The 15,896-nt window shown below is 39.1% G+C and overlaps 1 protein-coding gene across 1 annotated transcript in view; it reads left to right on the top strand.

Annotated features, from left to right (window-relative positions):
• The window catches only part of HECW2 (HECT, C2 and WW domain containing E3 ubiquitin protein ligase 2), a 163,963-nt gene that overhangs the window by 34,159 nt on the left and 113,908 nt on the right, over window positions 1-15,896 (top strand). The window lies entirely within an intron of this gene.

Here is a 15,896-nt window from a genome sequence, read left to right as displayed (position 1 = left end):
CTTTACCCTAGTGTTCTATCAGCCTTTCAGTCTGATCCTGATCCCAGGAACTTTGATGTGGCAGAGAGGCTCCCATTAAATTCATGGGGAATTGAGTTAGCCTTTACCTAGTCAGTGTGTATTTGTGTGTGTGCTTGGTGAGAAAATATGAACTGGCTGCAGTTGGAACTGCAGGAATGATGTTTCACTGGCCCCACTGTTACGGGATCATGTTAAATTGCATTTTATTGTGTGCCCCACCAAATACAACTGAAAGACATACTTGTGCCTTAACACAGAAAAGGTTCCTCAGTGTGTATGTAGGTTGCTAAGACAGCTATAAAAACTCAAGTTTGGATCTGTATGGTTGATGCTCATTAAATGTGGATAGGATCCAAAACTATACTTTTAAGCATTAAGGAGTCATGTATTTTTCAGGAATTGTTTTCTGGTCTCATATGCCTTTATTTCTATTGCCTGGCTTTATGACATGTTTGACATCTGTGGCATTCTGTACTCTCCAGGAATTTCAGTGCAATATCATGCGTTCTTAATTACATCATGCCAGTGACCTGTAGGTAGTAGAAGGTACTGTCCTGGTGGCTTAAAAGGATTTCCAGTAGTCTTGCCTGATTAAAAAAACCCAAACAGACAAACCCAGAACAAAACCCAAAGAAACCAACAAAAATCCCCGCCATACATTTCTTAATGTGTTTATAGCTGGATACTGATTAAAATGTGTGTATGATACACTCTGAGCTTTCGTAAGCTTTTCAGAGTATGTTGTTAGAGCATGAAACCCAAGTGCCTTTCAGGCACTGGGATCAGGAGATGGCCTGTATTCCTGGTGCACAGAGGAGAACAAGATTCTGGTTGACTCTGGGACACCAGTGACATGACATATAATGGGAGCAGTTTAATTTTCTTACCCGCTAGAAAGTTCTGTGATCGATCTGGGTGAATATTTTCTGATATTTTAATTCTTGTGCCTCTCCTCTGCAAAACAGTCTGTCCAGCTCCTTAATTTGCTATTGCTTTTATGTAACTTGTGCTCCCTGTGCACCTGCTCATCAGAGCTGAACACCAACAGATCAACACCAGCTTCCCCTCACATTGATGTCTGGTGCTCTGCAAGCAATGAGGATGATTCCAGACAGAGCACATATCATCTTGACATGCACAGACACGTGCAGCCTCTGATTGCTGCTGGATATAGTTCAGGACCTGAGGAGTAAAACTACATCACTGAAATACATGTTGAGGAAAACTTGAGTCTTTTGCAATCACACAATTCTTAAGTTTTGAAATCGTACAGTGTTACTTGTGCCAAACCTTTATCTTTAGTTATCATAAAATAAGTATTTTCCAGTTTCCTTTGAAGTTTGGCATGTTATCCTAGTATTTTTCCTTTCCATCACAAGAATGAGTTTGCATACCTTAACACTTGAATGACATAAGTGTGCTCTGTCACTCCTAAATATACCTTTCTAGGTCTTTTATTACCCCTTGTTAAAGGAGCTAGAGCTCTAAGGCAATGTATTAAGGAAGATGTACAATGACTGTGATGATGCAAATTTTTGCTTCCAATCCACTGCAGTACAGAATGGTTTAGTTAACCCAGCCCTTTTGGTGCTAATTTTCTAGAAAATGCTAGGAACCCAAGTAGTAAGTTTCAGAAAATTGTTTTCATGGAAAGCAGTTGGTATGAGTATATGTCATGTGTATGTCTACTCATGACATCTGGTCAACTGCTGGGAACGTTACTGAAAACCAGTTTGGAAGAGCCTCTCTTAACACTCAGTTTAATATTAGAAAGCAGGCATTCCTTTATTTGATGCTGGGTGCATGGAGGATCACTCCTCCTAACACCTGCACATAGAGAAACAAAAGAACACTCCTTATATACATTTCAGAAAATAAACTCCCTGCCTATTACCACGTTTGTGATACAAACGCAGTACAGGATGATGTTTAGCATGTTTTGGATGGAGAGTTGAGGAATGTAGTTATGTATGTAGCAGTGGATGTCATCTACCTTGACTTCACCAAGGCTTTTAACACTGTCTCTCATAACATCCTCGTCAGAAAGCTCAGGCAGTGTGGCTTGGATGAGTGGACAGTGAGGTGGATCAAGAGCTGGCTGAATGACAGAACTCAGAGGGTGGTGAACAATGGCACAGAATCAAGTTGGAGGCCTGTGGCCAGTGGAGTTCCACAGGGATCGGTTCTGGGGCCAGTCTTATTCAACATCTTCATCAGCGACCTGGATGAGGGGACAGAGTGTACCCTCAGCAAGTTGGCTGATGACACCAAACTGGGAGGACTGGCTGATTCCCCAGAAGGCTGTGCTGCCATTCAGCAGGATCTTGACCGGCTTGAGAGTTGGACAGAGAGGAACCTGATGAGATTTAACAAGGACAACTGCAGAGTCCTGGACCTGGGGAGGAACAACCCCACACACTGGTACAGGCTGGGGGTTGAACTGCTGAAGAGCAGCTCTACAGAGAGACCTGGGAATCCTGATTGATAATAAACTAACCGTGAGCCAGCAATGTGCCCTCGTGGCCAGGAAGGCCAGTGGCATCCTGGGATGCATCAAGAAGAGTGAGGGCAGCAGGTCGAGGGAGGTTCTACTCCCCTTCTTCTCTGCCCTAGTGAGGCCTCATCTGGAGTCCTGTGTGTAGTTCTGGGCTCCCCAGCTCCGGAGGTACAGGGAATTTCTGAAGAGAGTCCAGCATAGGGCCACCAAGATGATCAGGGGACTGGAGCATCTTTCTTAAGAGGAAAGGCTGCAGGAACGGACTGTTCTGCCTGGAGAAGACTGAGGGGGGATCTCATTAATAGTTACAAGTATGTAAGTGGTGGATGTCAGGAGGCTGGGCATAATTTTTTTTCTGTTTTATCTAGTGACAGGACAAGGGGTAATGGGATGAAGCTGGAACACAAAAAGTTCCACTGAAATATAAGAAAAAACTATTTTACTGTTCAGATGAGGGAGCCCTGGCACAGGCTGCCCAGGGAGATTGTGGAGTCTTCTTCCTTAGAGGTCTTCAAGATGTGCCTGGACACATTCCTGTGTGACCTGATCTAGGTGGAAGTCCTTCAGCAGAGGGATTGGACTAGATGATCTCTAAAGGTCCATTCCAAATCCCTATCATTCTATGATTTCATGATTCTTTCTGTTTAGCATGTACTCCTTTTAGCTCATTATCATACTTAGAGATGTCAAAGGAGTGTTAACTGCAATACTAATTTCTCAGTTAATGAAGCAAAGATCTCAGTCTGGGCACTATGGCGTTGCTGAAACTATTTTGAAATTGTTTATCTGCTCAGTTCCCTGATTTATAGCCCAAACATAACCATCTTCCTGCTGCTTCTCAGGCTTGAGGGTGTCTACACAACAGATAAGTAGGCACTGGCACTTTAGAAACTTTACAGTTTTTACTTGCAATTCTTTCACCATTCATCACTCAACTCAAAGTCCAAATCATGCTTGCATGAAATATGATAAGTCTGGTTCTTCAATGAGGAATAAAATAAAACATATGTGTTCTCTGTCCTGGTATCAGGGGAACTACTTTTGCCTCTGTTAGGTTGGATGCAATTCTAAAGCATTCTTTTATTTATTGATAAGAAAAAATATTATAGAAAAAGTATATATGAGAACAGTTTTTGTTTTATAATTGAAATTCTGTTTATGTTCTAGACATGATAGAGCATCTGAAAGGATGTCAGTAATGGAGGTGTATATGTTCCTCTGTGACCAATAAAAAATGGATTTGAAGTAATTACAATTGTGTTATTACTTCAAAATAGCCTGCTTTGTTTCCTGTAGTCAGTATTAGTGGAAATCTCTGAATTTCCAGTGAATTTCTTCTACCGATCACAAACTGGTGACTTGGTGTTATGAGACTTGGATTCAGAATTTTTGCCATGTCCAGGAGGGATAACTAGAAGTTAACTAATACAGTTTGTGTTATATTAATACCTGAGGCTTGCTGAGCCCTTGTCAGCACTTGCTGCTTTCTCACCTGCAGTTAGCATCACTAATGTCTGTTGGAGTCTTGCAGGGCATTACAAAGTCTTTCATTGAAGCTTTTTGAATGAGTGATCTGATTCCTCAGTCTATAAAGCTACGGCATTTCAGCAGCAGACCTGTGTTGACACTGGATGTGATTGTGGCTGCAAGAATAGCTAATTGCTGCTTCAGATTGTGATAGTGACTTTCTGAAGTGCTCAACTTCTTGGTTATAGCAGCATTATTTTTCTGTTGTATCACTGTGTTGTCTAATAACTTCTTTTGTAGTTCCGGCATCCTTCCCAAGTTTTTGATGTTGGCAGTTGTGTAAGATTTGTTTGTCTTTTAATCTAAGATTTGTATATACATTACATAGTGGGTAGGATTGTAGTGGAGTACCACATCTTCTGCTTGACTGGGCTGCTATTGCTTTTTAGGAAACACAGCTTAAACTTGCAGCTTTGAAACCTGATAAAAGAGTGGTTGTCTAAACCTAGCATTTTTTTATTATTGAGCTACTACATCATATAGAGAAAACAATTTAGTGTTAATAATTAGTAATTTGACTATAATCATAATGTGACATCATTTAGTAAACAAACAATTTAAAAAAAATCAAAGCAATCTCAAACTATATAGAAAACCACCAGCTGTGTTGATAATAGACCTAATTAATATATCTTAAAATAATGACGTTGTAGTTTTGAAAACTATAAAGTCCAGTCAGTATCCAGGTATTTGTTTCTAGTGCCTTCTCTTTAATTCTGCTTAGCAATAACCTAAAACAGAAGGTGGCTGTGACAATTTGGCACGAATGATGGCCTGACACAGAGGAAGTGGCATTACCTAACCCGAAAGCTGCATTGCATCCTACTTTTTGGGAAGGTTACCTTGTGAAGTTAACTTCCAAATGCGGGAAAATTCAGGGACATTTCCATTAACAGTGAAAAAAACCCAAACAACCAGGATCAAGTCCACCCCTGCTCATTTCTTCCTTTTTTTCTTTTATTTCTTTGATTTTTGATCGAGTTGTATATATCTATTTTCAATCGGTTTTTTTTCTGGGTTAAACCAAAGCTTTTCGTACTGTTCTTTTGATATTAAGAGGCAGCAGATTTGCACAGGCCATAGTGGATGATAATAAGCTGCTCTTTTCCCCCACTGTCCAGGCCCAATTTGAGTTGAGCATTTGTCTATCAATTTGTTTTTCTTCCTTTTTTTTTTTTTTGAGAGGAAGAGGGCACTCTTTCTCCAAATTCCTATTCATGCCTTAAAATAAGTGAACAAATAAAATTTATTAATGTATAATGGAAACTTCTGAGATGAATCTCTACCATTCTCTGGGGCCATGTACTGACCAAGATATGCAAAATGGTACCCAGGAAGGAGCGTTCCTTTTTTCCTCTGTTGTCACCATACTATAGCTGTCATCATTACGACCCAAATTAGAGCTAAAATCCATGTCCCTGATTAGAGTCTCTGATTTTCAGAAGTATATCTAGCTGTATCTTTTCTCTTTCATTTTTATGATGTAAGAAGATAAGAAATGCTGGAATACTTTTCAGAGTAGTAGAGCAATCTAATTATTTTTTTATTGATGCTGTTCTCAGTCACTGGTGGGAGGCAGACAGTGAAACTGGGAGTGCCCTATTGAGCATCAAGAATGCCGTCCCTGTATATGCCAAAGTTGTGAATTGTTATCTTAAATGGTATATCTAGACAGAACTTTTGATATCTTTCACCTTTTGAAAGTGAATGCCAGACTGCAAACTTTACCTTGAATCTATGATTGGTTGCCTTTCCTGCTGTTGTGGCCATCCCTGCAAGCTAGTGCCCAGAGCATAGGGATGGGAGGAATTCTTGTGCTTGGTGCTAGGTAATACAATCATATAAAACAATCATATTGTTAAAACTTGGTATTCAGAGGGTACATAGAGACAGAGAGATGGCTGCTGCAGGACAAACTGCATTTCTAAGGCTGAACTGTGTTAGAGAAAATAGGTTGTTGTTGGATCATGCTGCAACAGACTTCTTTTGAGGCACTCAGAACGGTTTAAGGGTGGTAGGAAGGTTAGGAGAGAGTCTTGTCCTTGTAATCAGATAACGAGAGTCAACATATTCTGAAGGACAGAAAAAAGAACAGATGTGCCTAATATATGCCTGATATTGTATCAGGTGAAAAATCCTAAACTTTGCAATTTTAAAAAACCCTCAAACCACAAACCCAGCAAAAAAACTGCCCTTGACCTCCCCCCAAACCTGGGATCTTGAATGGATGAGGATGTTTATTTGAATCCTTAACTTCACCTGTGAATAGTAAAGTCACAAAAAAATAACAAAAGATGTCAATGTTGTAGCTTTTTTTGGTTTTTGATTCTGTGTATTTCTGCAGATATGGTAAAAAAGTCTGAAAAAAATCCATATCTGATCACTGTGACTCTAATGCATCATAGGAAAAAAACCACACAGATCTGGAGTGTTTACTAGAATGAAGCTGGTGTGGTGGGGTGGTTGTGGAGACAAATGTGCTTGGCCCATGTTGTTCTGAGTGTCTAGAAACTCCTGTCAGCTTTACTCTGAATTAGTACTTCTATGTCTATGAAAACTTTAAATCTAGCTTCACAAAACCTAAGTCAGAGACATTCCAGTGAAAATCGTCATCATATTATAACACCTTTTGTACTGAACCCCAGAAAAAACAGTAGAAATTTTAATAGATGTTACAAGATTGGGGCATCCCTTTTTTCTATTGTATCTAGTGACAGGACAAGGGGTAATGGGATGAAGCTGGAACACAAAAAGTTCCATTTAAACATAAGAAAAATTTATTTTACTGTGAGGGTGACGGAGTAGTGGAGTCTCCTTCCTTGGAGGTCTTCAAGACCTGCCTGGACATGTACCTATGCGACCTGATCTAAATGTACCTGCTTCTGCAGGGGGGTCAGACTAGACAATCTCTAAAGGACCCTTCCAACCCCTAATGTTCTATGATGCTATGATTCTATGAAATACCTTTTGTTTTGGTGAACTCTTATTTAAAACTACTTGTGGTTTTGCTCAACCAGAAATGAAGCACCAAGACAGTCTCTCGCTCGATGTCCCCCATCCACCCCCACCCCTTTAGGATGGCAGAGGCCCCAGCGAAATGGAAGGAAAAAGATAACCAAGGTTGTTGTAAATTGAGACAAGAGCAGAGAGGGCTCTCTGCCAATTATGGTTCTAGGCAAAACAGACTCCACTGCTCGACTTACAGAGGAAAGTAGGAAAGTTTATTCTGCTACTTATAAGAAACAGAACAGAACAAAAAGCAAAAGGGAGTAGGATGATGAGAAAATTACAACCAGCACTTTAAGATCTCCCTTGTCCATTCCTCCTTTCTTCCTGGGCCCAGCTCACTGCTCCTGATATCTCTACCTCCTATCCCCTCAATGGCTTGTGAGGGGTAGGGAATGGGGAATGTGTTCAGTCCTCTCACAGATGGACTCTGCCGCTTCTCTCTTCTCAGGTGAGGATGACTCCTGGCATTCTTCCCCTGCTCCGATATGGAGTCCCTCCCATGGGACACAGTCCTTAACAAACTTCTCTGGTGTGGGTTCTTCCCAGCAGCTATGGGTTCTGCCGATACAGGGTCCCTCGCTGGGGACACAGTCCTTGGTGAATATCTCAGGTGTGGATTCTTCCCCATAGTTGCAGCTTCTGCAGATACAGAGTCCCTCCCTCGGGACACTACCTCTTCTGGACATAATTTTAACAAACTTCTTTGGTGTGGGTTTTTCCCCACAGTTACAGCTTCTGTGAGTATGGGGTCCTTCCCATAGGACACGGCATCCTCTGGCCATAGTCACTGCCCCTGGCATGGGGTCTTTAACAAAGAGAATCTTTAATGAAATGCAAACAAATCTCTGCTTCACCAGTCCTCTCCATATAATGCAGGGAAGTCTCTGCTCCAGCACACCTCCTCTTCTCTTCCCTCTCTGACTTTGGAGTCTGGATGTTTGCTTCTGTCTCTCTTCCCACTTTGTGCACCATCACCAGCCAGAAAAGAAGGGCAGAAGAAGAAGGAGCAGGAAAAACCCTTCTCTTCCAGCTTCTTCTTAAAAAGTGATCGTGGAGGCATCTAATTGACTCAGCCCCAGAAGTGGCTCTGGCTCCGAGCTGGGGATTGTTTTGAGCAACTTCTTACAGGAGCCATCTTTACAGCCCCTAACCAGAAATGGCTGTCATGTCAAACCATGACAGTCTGATATATTTATCCAGCTCTGTTGTTAGGAAGTAGTTTATTTTGTGGGTTTTGTGTTTTGGGTTTGTGGTGCATTTTTTTTTAGTTTAAATTACTTTTTGTTGTTATGCGTTGAGACATTTTTATAACACAACCAGGATTATTTTTGTAACACAGATTTCAGAGTGATCTCAGATGATATAGGAATGCAGTGTGGTAGGATTTCTTTGATTTTGTTTCCTTTTACCACACAGCATTAGCAACTGCTAAGTAAGTGCTTTGATTTTAAATATGCCAAAGTAATTTTAAAAGCATGAGTACACAAAACAAAATATCTTAAAAATAATTTAAAATTCTTCACCATAAATAAATGTGGGAAATTTAGGCATTTAGATGAGATTATCTTAGTTTTTGTTTGTATATTTGGTGGTATGTGTGCTGGGATTTCTTGGCTGTATTTATAAACACTGATTTCTATCTGTTTCCGTTTCCTGGTGCTGTAGCACCTACGCCCTTGTGTGCATTTATATAGAATTGTTCTGTGTTCCAGAATGCACCCATTCTTAGCCAGAATTAGTGCAGTCTTTATTAAAATCTTTGTTCATTTATATCTCTAAGATGATGTGATGTTAGAAATTAATGTTAAAATCCAAACAGAATATATGGATTTTTTGTGTTTGGCTTAATTTTGGACTTATTTCCGTGGTGGGATTATGATGAAGGCATGGGGAGAACATGTGATTTAAAAGTGAAGTGTTGAGATTAAAAAGTAGAGCTGTCAATAGTTATTTCAGATTTATTTAAGTGTACTGGTTATATCTTATACTGTTTGCCATCTGATGCAGGAGTCTTCTTCCAAATGGATTCTTTCTAAACACATAAATCGGAGAAAGGGACTAGGCTGCTGAGAGATGTGTACTTGTTGGTAGATGGGTCAGTGGACTATGCAAACCCACAGTTTGCTGAGGATTCCCTCAAACCTTATGGCAGAGGATGGAGAATCCTTCAAAATCCTTTTATGCCTGAATCCAGAGGTGCTTTTTTTTTTTTTTTTTTTTTTTTTTTGCAACAGTGATTTAGGGCCAATGACAGTGATGTAGAAGAACACAGTGAGAATCCTCTTAGCAATGGCCCATTTCTTTGCAGGATGATGATGAATGAAAATTGTACAGCCTGGGGAAATCCTGTGATACATGTCTATTTTTAGCAATAATTATTAAAAAGTCATGCATATTTAATAGTAAAAGTATTAATCTGTAATACTGGGCAGCAGTGGAATAGACTGCCCAGAGGGGTTGTGGAGTCTCCTTCCTTGGATGTCTTCAAGACCCGCCTGGACGTGTTCTTATGCGACCTGATATAGGTGAACCTGCTTCTGCAAAGGGGGTTGGACTAGATGATCTCTAAAGGTCCCTTCCAACCCTACCATTCTATGATTCTGTGATTTTTCAAGTTTATGACATCCCTCTTTTGCTTTTAAGTCAATCACAAATTCTCTGGGTCTAGAATGATCACTATTTTTACCTCCACAATATCTATCATTGGACTTGTTTGTATCATTTGGCTGCATAATTTATTATTTAAAACATGCAAACCTAAGGAGCACTCAGGCATTCTAAGTAGCAATATTGAACTGTTATGATTGTGTTTCAGCTGAAAAATCTCATCAGTTTTCTGCTTAATGTTGATGCTCAGAACTGTGCAGCTATGTAGTATAATGGTTATTATATATTTGAAATGCTAATCTTGATTAACAAGTGGAAAAATAATAAATATTCATTACATGATACAAGTTGTTTAATTAATGTACTGAAGAATCCTTAAGACTTAGGGTATAGCCATGGTCATGTAAGAGGCCTCATTACCCTCTACCTGGTAAATAGCAGAGAAAATAGAGATCCCAAATAGCTAATTTTTTAATGAATACCGAAGCAACATTTACATTCATCTTTATCTAGATGGATTAATAGGAAGCATCCAAATAGCTTAGTTTAACTCAAATCTTTTAAAATGTTAGCCAATGGAGAAAAATCCTAAAAATCAGACCACGAAATACCTTCTGAGAGAAAATGCATTGTGTGGATCACAGGAAACTTGAGTAGAAATTTTAGGAAATACTCCAGGAGGAATAACAAGAAAAGGATATCTGGGCAGACAGATGAAGCTTTTATCTTTTTTTTTTGTCTGCACAGAAAAGGATGCTTCATGTCAACTTTATCTGATTTTATATTTTTTTAAATTTTAATAGACCAAATCTGTGTCTCCAAATAGTTACAGAAATACTACAATGTAGGTCTGAAAGGAAATTTAAATAGCTGTTGAATTGATCTCTTTGTCTTAGATAATACCAGTTACTTATGATCTTGCTGGGTACGTAGCTGGTGAATTTTACTGGGAGAGGCTCCTCTGTCCTGCTGGCAGAAGAACACAGCAGCTCTAAAGGAACTTGGAAGCTCTAGTATTGAGAGCAGCCTAAATGGAGACTGGTTAAGCATATGAGTTGACTACATGATTAACCATCACTGCTTCTTAGACAGGTTTTGCAACTGACAGTGAATTCTGATTGTTCTGCGTCTGTCAGAGTTTCTAGCAAGCTTGAAAATAGTACATGGAGAGCTGGAAATGAACTGTAGTCATACCTTATTCCAGAAAACAGGCTAGTTTTGAGTTCTGTGGGGAGAAAAATATCCGAACTGAATTTATTTTGTGTTTTCTTTTCTCAGCCGCTTAGAGCTCAGAGCTTGTCAGTTTGAGCCCTTTATTTATAGCATTTGTAAATCTTTGTATAACAAGCAAAGATTGTCAAAGAACAAAGCAATGTTACACAGCATATAATTGGGAAACCAGCATGTTTTCTTTTCTTTGTATTCTTCATGTATACAATAATGTATATTCTGCCTGTATAATGATGTGGATTATCTATCTCAGCGTAGAGTGGCATTTGAGAGAGATACCAAATATCATCTGAATGAGTCCAAGGAAGAGCAGCAAAGCTGGTGATGTGTCTGAAGCACAAGTGCTATGAGAAGCAGCTGGGGGAGCTGGAGTTGTTTAGACTGTAGAAGTGGAGTTGTTTAGACTGTAGAAGAGGAGGCTAAGAGGAGACATGGTCGCTCTCTACAACTACCTGAAAGGAGACTGTAGCGAGGTCAGGATCAGTCTCCGAAATAAAAAGTTATAGGACAGGAGGAAATGACCTCAAGTTGCACCAGGTAAGGTTTAGGTTGGATTTTAGAAAAGCTTTGTTGAGTATTGGAACAGGCTGTCCAGGGAATTAGTTGAGTCCCCATCCCTGGAGATATTTAAAAGATATATATGTGTGGCTCTTAAGGAACATGGTTTATTGGTGGGCTTGGCAATGTTAGGGTTACGGTTGGACTTGATCTTAAAGGTCTTTTAGAACCTAAAGGATTCTATGAATGTTGGGAGAATTTGGGGGCCAGCTGTGCTGGACAGTTCTTCCAGCCCATCTGATGCACAGCACCAGAGACACTGAGGTGCAGAGTGTTGCCCAAGGGTCTCCCTGCTGAGTTTGGCCGCCTGCTGGCCAGACTGCCCGCCGCACTGCTCTTGCTGGTGATGCGAGGTTGCCGTACAGTCACGTGAAGCCAGTACCCCAGTTAAATATGTTAGTTGCTGCTTCCCTAACAGCAGCCTCAGCTGCCTGCTTCGAGTGCAAATATTGTCCAGTGGATGAGCAGTTGTGCTCTCAGGGCTAGCCCTATAGAGTTGGTTTACAGTAAATGTGGTGGGAAGAGGCTGTTAGCAGGACCTGTAAGCCACATCAAAGATCCCTAAATAAATAATAAATGAATCACTGTTTTGAGTAAGATAAACAGGACAGCATGTGAACTATGGTATGCTTTGCGTGGTGATGATGATTTTTTTGGTTATTCCTGTGCTGGAACTCCTGGAATTTCATTCATGTATTTTTTAAACTGTTGAATGTTTGCATGTCAAAGATTGTTTCTTTTCCATCTCCTTTAGTGAAGAAGGTTTGCCAAAGGGATTTTTCTTGCCTGTATTTTGTGTATTAAATGGAATTTTTTCCCGATTCTAGTTCCTCTGTGATTAGTAATTGAGGGGTATATTTAGATAGAAATAATCCTGAACTTGTGCCAATTAGAGATTAAGAAGAAATCAGTCCGATTTATCTCTAAGCTTCTTGTCAAGTATTGAAGAAAATGCCATGATACGGATAAGCAGCTTTGGTATAGGTTTCACTTTTCAATTAAAATACTTTGCTAAAGTTAGTTTCTGTTGATTTCTCAAATGCCTATATTTTCCCAGTGCTTTTGATTCAGTTTTGACATTTCAGCTTGTTTTCATGAAAAAATACGCCTTGCCAACCTGGTCTGATACTTAGTGAAATCACTGCTATGATCACATTCAGTCTGATTAGCCAAACCTTCATGGCAAGGCCAGTGCACACAGCTAATTGTGGGTGTTGTCTCTACATTATAGTCTGGATGAAAGTGTTGTTTCAATGGCACTTAGCAGGATTTGAAGGTGGAAGCATAATTCTTATTTTTAGTCTGTGGTAGGATGTATGTGTTAATGTACTGTTAGTTATGTAATTAATGGCAGACATCAAGGATTGTTAACCAAATGTCAGATAAGTAATTCCTTTTATAGACGAGAAGGCACTGTGTAAGGTTTTCATCTCATCTTCAGACTGGATATTCGGACTGCAAATAATTAAAGTAGTAGCCCTCTTTTCCCTTCCATCACTACTTATGGTTTGGGTTTTATGGCAATCACCTTTTCCTCTTTTACAATGTGAGTGTCATATTTCTCTCTTTACAAATCTCCTTAATTAACCTCCCAGCTTACTGCGAGATGCTACGTAGCAGAGTACTGTCTGATGCTAGGACTCCTATACAACCTATTTCACTGAATGTAGAAAATACTCTAAAAGTTTATAAAAGCTGAATTTTTTGTTATCTTTTACATAATAAGAGATCATTTACGTGCAAGTTTAACTTGTTTGTTGCAAATTGATTTCAATTGCTTTAAGTTATGTGATTAGTTGGGATCATTGTTTAAATTATTACTTAAAAAAACTTGGATTTGTGAATGGGATGCTAGAAGTTACGTAGCATTTAGATATGTGGTTTACTTTACTTTCAGAAAGTTTAATGATGATCAGGACTGACCAAAGTCGCAATCATTGGAACTTCAGAAAATGGACTATTGCGAAGAAATTAGTGTTTTTCTCTATCTGTTCTCATCTCTCAAACTGTGGGATACTCCTAGCTGGTACAAGTTCATTCTCATGTGTCCTTAAACATGGATGAGTTTGTCCATCTGCCACATATAAATTTTCAATATGTTCCAACAAATGTTAGTGCTGCCCCAAGCACAGTGTACTGCTTTGCTACTGAAGGAAGTTTTTTCATTGCTCCTATTAAAGCTTTAACTTCTAATCCTCCTGCATGAAGCTAACTTTGCAGTGATTTTACTACTGTAAACTCACTATATACATTAGTTCAAAAATTATGTGAATCTCTAGTTCTGAACAGAAGCTAATTAATGTAATAGTATGCTGTCAGTCTATTAATTAATCTCACCTGGTCTCCTAGTCCAGAGAACAGTGGTACCTAGGCAGGAGTATGTGCTTGCTGCAGCAGAGAGGCTCAGGTGAAATATGGGCTCTTCCTGGCTGGGGTTTCAACTCTTTCACTGTGACATTTAAGACATAACTGTTACCATGTGCTGTTGTCCAGATCACAAAGTAAAAAAGAAATGTGACAAAAATTTAAAAAAAAGAAGAGAGATTGTAGTGACTGTCTGATCCCTGCGTGTCTCTCTGGCTTGTAGGGAAGTTGCTCACTATTTCTTGTTTACCCTTCAGGTCTCAAAGTCATACAGGATTTTTTTGATCTAGTGAATGATACTCTGCTTAGAGAAACAAGGTACTGACTTCCCACACTCCCATTTTAAGAAGGCTCTTCATAACAAAGTTTCCTTTTCATTGCTGACAGTGAGAGGCAGAGCATGCTGGAAGGTGACAGAGAAGGAGTTAGTGAACCCTGCTGATGTCCAGCACCAAAATGTTTTGTATGTGCAGCCAAAACATTGCACATATCAGGAATGTCTGTGTTGCGTACTTTGTGAAGTAAATATGGTAATCTTCGTGTCACTTCTATATGTGTAGAATTATTTAAGTGAATTTTTTTTAAACAGTATTTGATGCTCCATCATGTAGAGCATGTGATGAATTGCAAACAACTGAACTAATTGAACTTTATTTTCCCCTTTGTTATTTCTTAATATTTCAAAACATCTCCAATTTAAGAAAAGCCAAAAAATAGCAGAATAGTTTGTGATGCACTGGGAGAGTATGTGTACTGAAATGTTATTGAGAAGTGAAGATGAGTGATAGGAAATAGAAATGAATGGAAGAGGCAGATTTTGGAGATTTATCATGTGGGAAAATAGGAATGAACAGGAAAAGAAAACTCTCAAAATATGAAAATGCCCTTTAAAAAAAAAACCAAAACAAAACAGATTTTTCTTAATCCCAGTCTTGGGATCTGTAAGTACTCTACTTGTTTTTTCTTTTTAATAATTAAATGTCTTTTGACCTTTAGAGTCAGAGATTTCAGTTTAATAAACCAGTTGTCAGGCATTTGATAGATAACGGTAGTGTACCGTAGGTCTAATTACAATTATAGTACTACAGAAGTGGCCAACCAATCCATTTTCTTCTTGTGGGCTCGACCTAATTCTGCATTACAGGCTTCCTTGCTTGGAACAAGGAACACTATAGCAGGTGACACTCAGCACTGTGTCATATTTTAAGAGAACAAATATATCTGCTTGTGATAGCTGAAGACTATGATATAAAGAAGAAAGCCCAAGAATAATATGCAGGTAGCTCTCTGCTTTTTTATTATGTATACGTGTGCACATTTGTCTTATATGTGGTTATTTGTATGTATAAAAATGAGATCCATCGATCACAGAAGACGCTATAGTGAAATAATTAATATTGTCACTGCTTAAGTAGCAATCTCATCAGAAATGTTGAAATACTATTTTCAAGTTTTCTGAGGAGTGTAAGGAGCCCAGGACACAATTTCTTCCCAGTGAGCTCTCAAGTTACTACTGATCGGGAGGACTGCTTTGATTTGGTTTGGCTTTGGAGGAAATACATGGTTCTTATTCCAGGTATATATAGAGAGTATGAAAGGTTGTTTTCACAGTTTTGACTGAAAAAAACATTAACAGAAAAACTAGTTTATTCTGAAAGCAAATGGTTATGCCAGATGAAGACTGTTCTATTTTCTCTGTAAAATAAAGAAATGATCAGTTCGTGTAAACTACAGCTTTTGAAAAAGGCAAACTGCTTTGGTCAAAGTCATGTCGCTTAAATAAGGAAATTTTCATATTCTTTTTAGGGCAAGAGGTTCCTCATTGCCGATTTTATCTATAAGCTATTCCCTCTGTTTTAATACTGTACTATTCATGTTTTTCGTTTCTGGTGATTTGTCTTAAGTTGTGAGTAATGTGAGGGCTTGTTTTCAAGTGGTGTTTCTTGCAAGTCATGCTTCTGAAGGTATAGTGTGATGACATTGAAATGACTGCACAGATAAACTGACATGGGCTAATTGAGTGTATCTGTGGTCTACAGAACTCCATGGCCTATGTATCTTTGTATGGTATAGAGGATCTCTG

The sequence above is a fragment of the Colius striatus genome, chromosome 9 (genome assembly GCF_028858725.1).
Source record: "Colius striatus isolate bColStr4 chromosome 9, bColStr4.1.hap1, whole genome shotgun sequence".
Taxonomy (NCBI): Eukaryota; Metazoa; Chordata; class Aves; order Coliiformes; family Coliidae; genus Colius; species Colius striatus.
Note: the sequence above shows the minus strand (reverse complement) of the source record. Positions and strands in the feature narration are given on the sequence as shown.